The 12495-nt window shown below is 41.1% G+C and overlaps 2 long non-coding RNA genes across 2 annotated transcripts; both read right to left on the reverse strand.

Moving 5' to 3' along the window:
- Positions 1-1740: 1740 nt before the first annotated feature.
- LOC139832839 (uncharacterized) lies at positions 1741-3841 on the reverse strand. Its single transcript, XR_011747442.1, has 3 exons — positions 2669-3841; positions 2506-2592; positions 1741-1931 (listed from the first exon to the last, which is right to left on the reverse strand). It is a non-coding gene; the product is annotated as an uncharacterized lncRNA (long non-coding RNA).
- A 32-nt stretch (positions 3842-3873) lies between these two features.
- Positions 3874-5007, reverse strand: LOC127306957 (uncharacterized). The gene is made up of 4 exons (XR_007854994.2): positions 4861-5007; positions 4423-4523; positions 4135-4230; positions 3874-4045 (listed from the first exon to the last, which is right to left on the reverse strand). It is a non-coding gene; the product is annotated as an uncharacterized lncRNA (long non-coding RNA).
- Positions 5008-12495: the final 7488 nt, after the last annotated feature.

A 12495-nucleotide genomic window follows, 5' to 3' on the forward strand; every position in this document is an offset into this window, starting at 1 on the left:
AAACTATGTATACATGCACTAATCTAAGCCTGGATGTGCTAAGCAAATTATGTTGAATGAGCTGAATCTGGTAGCACGCTTCAGTATAGAGCGCCACATACACTTCTGAGCAGAGTGGAGAGTGGGGAAGAAAATTAAGTATCCTATATAGCAAGCAAGACACAGATTCAGAGATAGAACTCTGAAAGTGGCAGTACTTTATTAATATAATTTCATGGACTGGGCAGAGCAATGTAATATAATCGTGAGTAGGAAAAAAACTTGATCCGTTAAAACATGCACCTAATAAGATCATTTTGCCATATGTACTTATTTATTATTGTAAAACAAAACATGCAAACTGGACTAATAGCTCCCTTTCACCTATCACATCACAGAGCAAGGATTTAATTAAAAAAGTAGTCCATTCACCTGAACTCTTCTGGCTGCATAAAAGTGGTATAAATTACAACTACAATAGAATCTGTGAGCAGAATTCCTTTCACTAATCACATCAAAGAGCAAGGATTTAATATAAGAAAGTAGTCCATCCATCCCTGAACTCTTATGGCTGCATAAAATTACTTTATAATCTGTGTACATAATTATCACAAGAATGAAAAGAAAAGCTGTATAAACACAGTGATGTATTGGCTAGACCAAGTGACAACACAAATGCAAAGAAAATATTAGGAATTAATGGTTGGGGCATCAGCTTTATAAGCAGGGTATCACCATCCAGCTTAACTAAAGTTTTCAAGTGGTGGGATAAATCAAAAGATTAAGAGAGAAAAATATCTAGTAATTCTTGGAAATTATCATGTTGTAAAAGAAAAATGTCACAATAGGCATGGCAGGGAGATCAGTAGATCACATATAAAATTTACAATTGTACAAAAATCATTACCTTATAGATCGTGGCATTTCATTCCCCGCCCTTCCTCTACCCAACTCTCCTCTGTCTCGGTCTCTCCTCACAATCTTCATCATCTTACCAATAATGTAACACCATCACAACCACATTTCACAAATACGAGGATACACAAAGCAAAGGAACATCACAAGCTCAATTGCATATGCAAGATACCATGGACACTTAATAAAGAGTGCATATTATAAGTTGCAGAATGTCACGAAAACACAACGTTTGAAGGGGAACTAATACAAACCAAATACATAGACAATTAACAAAAAGGGAAACCAAATACTCCCTCCGATCCGAAAAAGAGTCGGAAGGGATAGTCTAATCACATTTTGCAATTAACCCCTTCAAAATTAATCAAAACAAACACAATGCCACACGCTCGCCTCCGTGACCACGATTCCACGAACGCCTAGCTCGCGTCCTCAATCAGATGTACTCAGCGATCTGCCAAAGGACCTGAAGCTGGCGCCGTTCCCGCATCCTCACCGGCGTGCAGTAACCACGCGGGCGACACGGGCCAAGCCAGATGGACGGGGCGGCACGCTTGGACGCACAGACGCATGCTCGCGCCGGCGAACAGACCCGACGCGCAGCCATGGCTAGTGGGCGATCGGCGCCGCCTTTGTCGTCGTGGGAGAAGGATCCGGTGTGCCTGGCCTCGCGACCAACGGATCCAGCTCATCCAGCCTCGCAGTCAGCAGATCAGGCCTCGCCGGCCCCGGATTCGGCGATTCGTCGCCGGCTTGGATAAAAGTCAAGCTTTTTGGTGGATGAGGGCTCGCGCCGAGGCGATGGAAGGTGGAGGGGAGCTTGGCGAGGTGAGGGAAGGTGGCGCGGCGTAGCGAGGGGGGCACGGCGAGGGGAGCTTGGCGGCGACGCGAGGCAAGGGGCAGAGCGAGCGGCTTGCAGGTGCGAGTGGGGTGACCGGGTGAGGGTTTCGTGCGGGTGACGACCGCACACGATTCGGGAGTGCGGGTTGACGAAGGAAAAAACTCGAGGGTTGTTTTGCAAAAATCCTTTTTCGACTCTTTTTTTGGACCGGATGGAGTACATACATAAGTAAATAAAATATTAACCAAGAGCTACAGATCATATACAAAAAACATAGTAGTAGATATAAAGCATTGGCAGATGTATATCTATATGACATGTATATATGGCAAGGATAGGAAGTGGGAACCTATCTTATAAAAGAAATATGAAAAGGGAATAATGGATAGCACATGCAAACAAATTCGAGCATAAGAAACATTTCACACTGTTAACCGTCAGGATGGTCTTCTACATCCTAAATATCATCTTTGCAACTTCCTATTTAGTTGATAAAATAAGCATTCGGCAGTTTTTTAAATATATGAACTCAACAGTAAGTCGGTTACATTTAAAATACTACCACAGACCTTTGATAAAGGAGAAATTTTTGTGTGATGAGAAGTTATCATGTGCCAAGTTCAGTTTATAATGGGTAGGCGTATATATTTGTGCATGTACAACTTTTTACCATGAATCCGTAGTACAAAGCAAGCATGAACAAATCACAACCATCACAGGTCATACAATTTTTTAAGCAAAATTCAAGAAATAGGTCTAGCACATGGTACCTATATCTTTTGTGGTGGTCTGAGGCTGCATCAGCATTGTCACTCTAGCATTTTATCCCAACTAACATGGTCATACTACTTTCTGAGCTGCTGAAGGAAGAAGGGGATCGTCTCCCAACACACATGCACACACACACATGAAAACAGAGAGAGGGAGACGAACCTGCAGATCAACAACGCTGTTGAGGTAGCCCCAAACGCCGATCTCATGATAGCGGCGACATCCATCTCTAATTCATTTCATTTACAGTCATCAGACTTTTGTAAAGATCCATAATGAAAAACATGCCCTATCAAACAAAATAAATGCACAAACAAATCATCTTCTCGGAGTAGTATTTATCGGGGCCTTTGCACAAACAGCCTATGTGCACACATGTAGCATAACTATTTAGCAAATCCTAAAACACGTTATAGTTGCTAAAATATTTTTAGCATTGCACACGGGTAGAGATTTCGAGTAAAAATAAAGTAAATAACATGCCAAGACAGAAGACACATGCAAATAACATGAAATTTGTGGAGATCAAGGCTTGTATTATATTTGTTTCACTTATCAACTTTCCATATAAAATTTTGAGATTTCAATAGCAAATAAAATCATCAAAGTAATAGGTTAGCGAATCTCCAATGTCACAATTAAACTTTAATTCAATCAAAGAGACCAGACAGTTGGACCAAATCTATACAACATGGTAAAAAACCCCACACATTATGTTTTATCTGGGCACACACCTCAATTTCCCATAGCATCCTACCTTTTAAAACTTGCCAACTGAGAAGGTACTGGCTAGTTTGCATAGCTTGACCTATTGGGGGATTAAATAGAGATGGTCGATGTTAAACAGAAGGATCTACTTTGATGTAACATAGTAAATATAATATAATTGGTCGTGAGATAAAACAAGGTGGGAAATAATCACTTCAAGGCAGATCAGATGAACATGCATGTAAAAATCCTTTTGTTTTACCATCTAGCATGATGCCTGGATGATTCGTCAATCCAAGAAACTAATAGGGGATTAACTAATATATCTATAATCTTCTATATTAGTTCTTTAACTGAAAGCACAATATTTCATGTTCAACATATTATTTTCTACTAAAATCACTACTACTTACCCAGAGAGAAAGGTAAAAATAGAACTGTGAGCCTAGAGATGCAACAAAAGAAAGAAAGGAAAATACCTGATTTGCAGTAACACATGGAGACATAACGTATTCTGCGAGAGAACAGGAAAACATAAATACAAGCCTAGATGCAGTACAATCGAATCTGAAACAAAAGGAGAAAAATCGGTAGTATCTTCATATTCTACAGTTTCTTTACCATTGCTGCTCCTCTGAAGTTATCTACTTCCCATCTACTGCAAAGGGTCTTTATTTTACATATCCAAGAGCAGAACACACAAAAACTAACGAGGCTGAAAGTGATAGCCACTGAAACATACTGACTGAAACAATACTCACAAATGACAGCGTGAGAGCGCGAGACAACTGCTGATGGCGCTGCTTGCACATAAAATTAGGCAGGTATAATCTGCACATAGATGTTTTTAATCCACCATTAACTGTTAAAGATAACTGAGTACAAATAGGAATATCCGAAAGGAAAATTTAGAGTATTACCTTGCTGATGCCTATGGTAGCCTCACGTCACAGGTCTAACGGATGCTCTGGATCATCACTGTCATTCCGGGAACCTGCGCCAGGCCTTCACTCAGCCTGTAGTAGTTGTGGAAAAAGGGGGTAACATAGAAAACAAGTTGAATTATATCAAAGATTCATCAATAAAGAATTTATCCTAGATGAACTATATAAGAAACCAACACGTGGATAAAGATATGTGCAATGTTTGCTTAATCAAAGTTGGACCCACAACCACAACAATATTTACAAGCAAGAACCATGTCATACCTTTGCAATGGCATTAACAAACACAATATTGACGCCATTTCAGCATATTCAAGAACATCTGTTTTGCCTTAAATACATTGAGTCCTCGCATTCTCAGGAAGCTACATGGTGAAGATAGCAATCAGTTTTGGCTCATCTTCAATGCAAATCAGAAAACATCTGATCTCCTACAAGTTGAGGTGTAAAATATCTGTTTGTTATTTAGACAAACATACAAAATATTCTGGATAATGGATTAAGCTGGCATACTGTAGCACGACATGATAATCATCAAACTACTGTAGGAGCTAGTTGCTGAGGTGATTCCCTCGAGGATTGTACAGAGTGCTCTTTCTTCTTGGCATGAGGAGAGAAAGGTGAAGCGGGCGCATCCAGGTGCGTAATTTTTGTTGCCAGATACACTCACAAAGGTACGGTCTGGGCGTAACAGGCACATACCTCGCTGCAGCGGCCGTACGCATTGCTGAGTAGCCCCTGCCAAGCTCGGCCACCTCTTCCTCCTCCCGCCACAGTTGTGGCCCTGCCGCGGCCCCCCTCATCCTGCTCCCCTAAGATCCGTCACCAGCGAGTCCTGCCGCAACACAACCTCTTACACGGGCTCCCTCCGTCGTAATTCTCGCAGGCGCTGATACGTCTCCGACGTATCGATAATTTCTTATGTTCCATGCTTGTTTTATGATAGTACCTACATGTTTTGTTCACACTTTATGATAATTTTATGCGTTTTCCGGAACTAACCTATTGACGAGATGCCGAAGTGCCAGTTCTTGTTTTCTGCTGTTTTTGGTTTCAGAAATCCTAGTAAGGAAATATTCTCGGAATTGGACGAAATCAACGCCCAGAGTCTTAAAATTGGACGAACCTTCCAGAACACCCGAGAGCCGCCAGAGAGGGGCCACAGGGGGCCCACACATGGTGGCGGCGCGGCCCAGGGGGCGCGCCGCCCTAGTGTCTGGTGGCCCCAGACCCCTTCTGCCGCCGCCTCTTCGCCTATAAGAAGCCCCTGACCTAAGTCTTCGACACGGAAAAGCCACGGTACGAGAAACCTTCCAGAGCCGCCGCCATCGCGAAGCCAAGATCTGGGGGACAGGAGTCTCTGTTCCGGCACGCCGCCGGGACGAGGAAGTGCCCCCGGAAGGCTCCTCCATCGACACCACCGCCATCTTCATCACCGCTGCTGTCTCCCATGAGGAGGGAGTAGTTCTCCATCGAGGCTAAGGGCTGTACCGGTAGCTATGTGGTTCATCTCTCTTCCTATGTACTTCAATACAATGATCTCATGAGCTGCCTTACATGATTGAGATTCATATGAGTTTTGTATCACTATTCATCTATGTGCTACTCTAGTGATGTTATTAAAGTACTCTATTCCTCCTGCACGGTGTAAAGGTGACAGTGTGTGCATCGTGTAGTACTTGGCGTAGGTTATGATTGTGATCTCTTGTAGATTATGAAGTTAACTATTGCCATGACAGTATTGATGTGATCTATTCCTCCTTCATAGTATGATGGTGACAGTGTGCATGCTATGTTAGTACTTGGTTTAGTTATGTTGATCTGTCGTGCACTCTAAGGTTATTTAAACATGAATATCGAATATTGTGGAGCTTGTTAACTCCGGCATTGAGGGTTCGTGTAATCCTACACAGTTAGTGGTGTTCATCATCCAACAAGAGAGTGTAGAGTCTAGCATTTATCTATTTATTCTGTTATGTGATCAATGTTGAGAGAGTCCACTAGTGAAAGTATAATCCCTAGGCCTTGTTCCTAAATACTGCTATCACTGCTTGTTTACTGTTCTACTGCATCCGTACTGCCTGCAATATTACCACCATCAACCACACGCCAGTTGTAGCATCAAGCTATTTTCTGGTGCCGTTACTACTGCTCATATTTATTCATACCACCTGTATTTCACTATCTCTTCGCCGAACTAGTGCACCTATTAGGTGTGTTGGGGACACAAGAGACTTCTTGCTTTGTGGTTGCAGGGTTGCTTGAGAGGGATATCTTTGACCTCTTCCTCCCTGAGTTCGATAAACCTTGGGTGATCCACTTAAGGGAAACTTGCTGCTGTTCTACAAACCTCTGCTCTTGGAGGCCCAACACTGTCTACAAGAATAGAAGCACCCGTAGACATCAAGCACTTTTCTGGCGCCGTTGCCGGGGAACGAAGGAAAGCTACACCATTTCCTCCCTCGTCAACTACGCGCCAGTCCTGGACAACATCAAGCACTTTTCTGGCGCCGTTGCCGGGGAGGAAAGGTAAAAGGTACTCACACTCCGGATCTCGGCTACTAAGCTATTTTCGCCGTTGTAAGTACTCGAAGCTATTTCCTTTAGATCCTGCAATTGCATCTTTTTGTTTCTTGTTTACACTAGTTAGGCATAATGGAAAACAACAAAAATATGAGAGATCTTTATGAACTTTATCTTGAATTAGGACATGATGTGTTTGAAGAGAGAATTAAAAAACCCATGGAACTTTATATGCATGCTAATGGGAATGTTATTAATATGAATGCTTTGAACACTATTGTTGCTAATGCTATGGAAAATTCTAAGCTTGGGGAAGCTAGTTTTGATGAGCATGATCTTTTTAGTCCCCCAAGCATTGAGGAGAAAATTTACTTTGATGATACTTTGCCTCCTATTTATGATGATTATAATGATAGTAGCCTTTTGGTGCCACCTGTTATGGAGGATAAATTTGATTATGATTACAATATCCTATATTTGATGATGAGAATAATAATGATAGCTACTTTGTTGAATTTGCTCCCACTACAACTACTAAAATTGATTATGCTTATGTGGAGAGTAATAATTTTATGCATGAGACTCATGATAAGAATGCTTTATGTGATAGTTATATTGTTGAGTTTGCTCATGATGCTACTGAAAGTTATTATGAGAGAGGAAAATATGGTTGTAGAAATTTTCATGTTACTAAAACACCTCTCTATGTGCTGAAATTTTTGAAGCTACACTTGTTTTATCTTCCTATGCTTGTTACTTTGCTCTTCATGAACTTGTTTATTTACAAGATTCCTTTTCATAGGAAGCATGTTAGGCTTAAAGTTGTTTTGAATTTGCCTCTTGATGCTCTCTTTTGCTTCAAATACTATTTCTTGCGAGTGCATCATTAAAACTGCTGAGCCCATCTTAATGGCTATAAAGAAAGAACTTCTTAGGAGATAACCCATATTTTTATTTTGCTACAGTACCTCTATTTTATATTTGTGTCTTGGAAGTTGTTACTACTGTAGCAACCTCTCCTTATCTTAGTTTTGTTGCATTGTTGTGCCAAGTAAAGTCTTTGATAGTAAGGTACATACTAGATTTGGATTACTGCGCAGAAACAGATTTCTTGCTGTCACGAATCTGGGCCTAATTCTCTGTAGGTTACTCAGAAAATTATGCCAGTTTACGTGAGTGATCCTCAGATATGTACGCAACTTTCATTCAATTTGAGCATTTTCATTTGAGCAAGTCTGGTGCCTCAATAAAATTCGTCTTTATGGACTGTTCTGTTTTGACAGATTCTGCCTTTTATTTCGCATTGCCTCTTTTACTATGTGGGATGGATTTCTTTGTTCCATTGACTTCCAGTAGCTTTGAGCAATGTCCAGAAGTGTTAAGAATGATTGTGTCACCTCTGAACATGTGAGTTTTGATTATGCACTAACCCTCTAATGAGTTTGTTTCGAGTTTGGTGTGAAGGAAGTTTTCAAGGGTCAAGAGAGGAGGATGATACAATATGATCAAGAAGAGTGAAAGCTCTAAGCTTGGGGATGCCCCGGTGGTTCATCCCTGCATATTTCAAGAAGACTCAAGCATCTAAGCTTGGGGATGCCCAAGGCATCCCCTTCTTCATCGACAAATTATCAGGTTCCTTCTCTTGAAACTATATTTTTATTCGGTCACATCTTATGTGCTTTATTTGGAGCGTCTGTATGTTTTTGTTTGAATAAATGCTTGTGTGGGAGAGAGACACGCTCCGCTGGTTCATATGAACATATATGTTCTTAGATTTTAATTTTCATGGCGAAGGTTGAAACTGCTTCGTTAATTGTTATATGGTTGGAAACGGGAAATGATACATGTAGTAATTGGTATGATGTCTTAAATAATGTGATACCTGGCAATTGTTGTGCTCATGTTTAAGCTCTTGCATCATATACCTTGCACCTATTAGTGAAAAAATACATAGAGCTTGCTAAAATTTGGTTTACATGATTGGTCTCTCTAAGGTCTAGATATTTTCTAGTAAGGGTTTGAACAACAAGGAAGACGGTGTAGAGTCTTATAATGCTTGCAATATGTCTTTTATGTGAGTTTTTCTGTACCGGTTCATACTTGTGTTTGCTCTAAACAACCTTGCTAGCCTAAACCTTGTATCGAGAGGGAATACTTCTCATGCATCCAAAATCCTTGAGCCAACCACTATGCCATTTGTGTCCACCATACCTACCTACTACATGGTATTTCTCCGCCATTCCAAAGTAAATTGCTTGAGTGCTACCTTTAAATTTCTATCCTCTACCTTTGCAATATATAGCTCATGGGACAAATAGCTTAAAAACTATTGTGGTATTGAATATGTACTTATGCACTTTATCTCTTATTAAGTTGCTTGTTGTGCGATAACCATGTTTCTGGGGACGCCATCAACTACTCCTTGTTGAATATCATGTGAGTTGCTATGCATGTCCGTATTGTCTGAAGTAAGGGCGATTTACCACTAGTTGAATGGTTAGAGCATGCATAATGTTAGAGAAGAACATTGGGCCGCTAACTAAAGCCATGAATCATGGTGGAAGTTTCAGTTTTGGACAAATATCCTCAATCTCATATGAGAATATTAATTGTTGCTAAATGCTTATGCATTAAAGAGGAGTCCATTATCTTTTGTCTATGTTGTCCCGGTATGGATGTCTAAAGTTGAGAATAATCAAAAGCGAGAAATCCAATGCGAGCTTTCTCCTTAGACCTTTGTACAGGCGGCATAGAGGTACCCCTTTGTGACACTTGGTTAAAACATATGTATTGCGATGATAATCCAGGTAATCCGAGCTAATTAGGACAAGGTGCGGGCACTATTAGTATACTATGCATGAGACTTGCAACTTGTAGGATATAATTTACATGATGCATATGCTTTATTACTACCGTTGACAAAATTGTTTCTTGTTTTCAAAACCAAAGCTCTAGCACAAATATAGCAATCAATGCTTCCCTCTGTGAAGGGCCATTCTTTTACTTTCATGTTGAGTCAGTTCACCTATTTCTCTCCACCTCAAGAAGCAAACACTTGTGTTAACTGTGCATTGATTCCTACATACTTGCATATTGCACTTGCTATATTGCTTTGCATTGACAACTATCCATGAGATATACATGTTACAAGTTGAAAGCAACCGCTGAAACTTAATCTTCCTTTGTGTTGCTTCAATGCCTTTATTTAGAATTTATTGCTTTGTGAGTTAACTCTTATGCAAGACTTATTGATGCTTGTCTTGAAAGTACTATTCATGAAAAGTTTTTGCTATATGATTCAATTGTTTAACCATTGTATTTACCATTGTCTTGAATCGCTTCATTCATGTCATATGCTTTACAATAGTATGATTAAGATCATGTTGGTAGCATGTCACTTCAGAAATTATCTTTGTTATCGTTTACCTACTCGGGACGAGTAGGAACTAAGCTTGGGGATGCTGATACGTCTCCGACGTATCGATAATTTCTTATGTTCCATGCTTGTTTTATGACAATACCTACATGTTTTGTTCACACTTTATGATGATTTTATGCGTTTTCCGGAACTAACCTATTGACGAGATGCCGAAGTGCCAGTTCCTGTTTTCTGCTGTTTTTGGTTTCAGAAATCCTAGTAAGGAAATATTCTCGGAATTGGACGAAATCAACGCCCAGAGTCTTAAAATTGGACGAAGCTTCCAGAACACCCGAGAGCCGCCAGAGAGGGGCCACAGGGGGCCCACACATGGTGGCGGCGCGGCCCAGAGGGGGCGCGCCGCCCAAGTGTCTGGTGGCCCCAGACCCCTTCTGCCGCCGCCTCTTCGCCTATAAGAAGCCCCTGACCTAAGCCACGGTACGAGAAACCTTCTAGAGCCGCCGCCATCGCGAAGCCAAGATTAGGGGGACAGGAGTCTCTGTTCCGGCACGCCGCCGGGACGGGGAAGTGCCCCCGGAAGGCTCCTCCATCGACACCACCTCCATCTTCATCACCGCTGCTGTCTCCCATGAGGAGGGAGTAGTTCTCCATCGAGGCTAAGGGTTGTACCGGTAGCTATGTGGTTCATCTCTCTTCCTATGTACTTCAATACAATGATCTCATGAGCTGCCTTACATGATTGAGATTCATATGAGTTTTGTATCACTATTCATCTATGTGCTACTCTAGTGATGTTATTAAAGTACTCTATTCCTCCTGCACGGTGTAAAGGTGACAGTGTGTGCATCGTGTAGTACTTAGCGTAGGTTATGATTGTGATCTCTTGTAGATTATGAAGTTAACTATTGCTATGATAGTATTGATGTGATCTATTCCTCCTTCATAGTGTGATGGTGACAGTGTGCATGCTATGTTAGTACTTGGTTTAGTTATGTTGATCTGTCGTGCACTCTAAGGTTATTTAAACATGAATATCGAATATTGTGGAGCTTGTTAACTCCGGCATTGAGGGTTCATGTAATCCTACACAGTTAGTGGTGTTCATCATCCAACAAGAGAGTGTAGAGTCTAGCATTTATCTATTTATTCTGTTATGTGATCAATGTTGAGAGAGTCCACTAGTGAAAGTATAATCCCTAGGCCTTGTTCCTAAATACTGCTATCACTGCTTGTTTACTGTTCTACTGCATCCGTACTGCCTGCAATATTACCACCATCAACCACACGCCAGTTGTAGCATCAAGCTATTTTCTGGTGCCGTTACTACTGCTCATATTTATTCATACCACCTGTATTTCACTATCTCTTCGCCGAACTAGTGCACCTATTAGGTGTGTTGGGGACACAAGAGACTTCTTGCTTTGTGGTTGCAGGGTTGCTTGAGAGGGATATCTTTGACCTCTTCCTCCCTGAGTTCGATAAACCTTGGGTGATCCACTTAAGGGAAACTTGCTGCTGTTCTACAAACCTCTGCTCTTGGAGGCCCAACACTGTCTACAAGAATAGAAGCACCCGTAGACATCAAGCACTTTTCTGGCGCCGTTGCCGGGGAACGAAGGAAAGCTACACCATTTCCTCCCTCGTCAACTACGCGCCAGTCCTGGATAACATCAAGCACTTTTCTGGCGCCGTTGCCGGGGAGGAAAGGTAAAAGGTACTCACACTCCGGATCTCGGCTACTAAGCTATTTTCGCCGTTGTAAGTACTCGAAGCTATTTCCTTTAGATCCTGCAATTGCATCTTTTTGTTTCTTGTTTACACTAGTTAGGCATAATGGAAAACAACAAAAATATGAGAGATCTTTATGAACTTTATCTTGAATTAGGACATGATGTGTTTGAAGAGAGAATTAAAAAACACATGGAACTTTATATGCATGCTAATGGGAATGTTATTAATATGAATGCTTTGAACACTATTGTTGCTAATGTTATGGAAAATTCTAAGCTTGGGGAAGCTGGTTTTGATGAGCATGATCTTTTTAGTCCCCCAAGCATTGAGGAGAAAATTTACTTTGATGATACTTTGCCTCCTATTTATGATGATTATAATGATAGTAGCCTTTTGGTGCCACCTGTTATGGAGGATAAATTTGATTATGATTACAATATCCTATATTTGATTATGATTACAATATCCTATATTTGAAAGCTAAGGTTCTCGTTCATCAATTATGTCTTGCCTTATCATATATGTTGTTATACTTGGTTGATCAATCCATATCGTGCTTCTTATAAGGGGATGGAGAAACCTACTGCCAGGAAGAATCAGAGGACTGACCAAACGCCTTTAGATGCAACAGCAATCCAGCCAGAAACAGAAAGATTATCTTCTGGCCTGCCAGCTTCCACTTGTCCCAGCAAGAGTCCCAACAG

This window comes from Lolium perenne, chromosome 6 (assembly GCF_019359855.2).
Source record: "Lolium perenne isolate Kyuss_39 chromosome 6, Kyuss_2.0, whole genome shotgun sequence".
Classification (NCBI taxonomy): domain Eukaryota; kingdom Viridiplantae; phylum Streptophyta; class Magnoliopsida; order Poales; family Poaceae; genus Lolium; species Lolium perenne.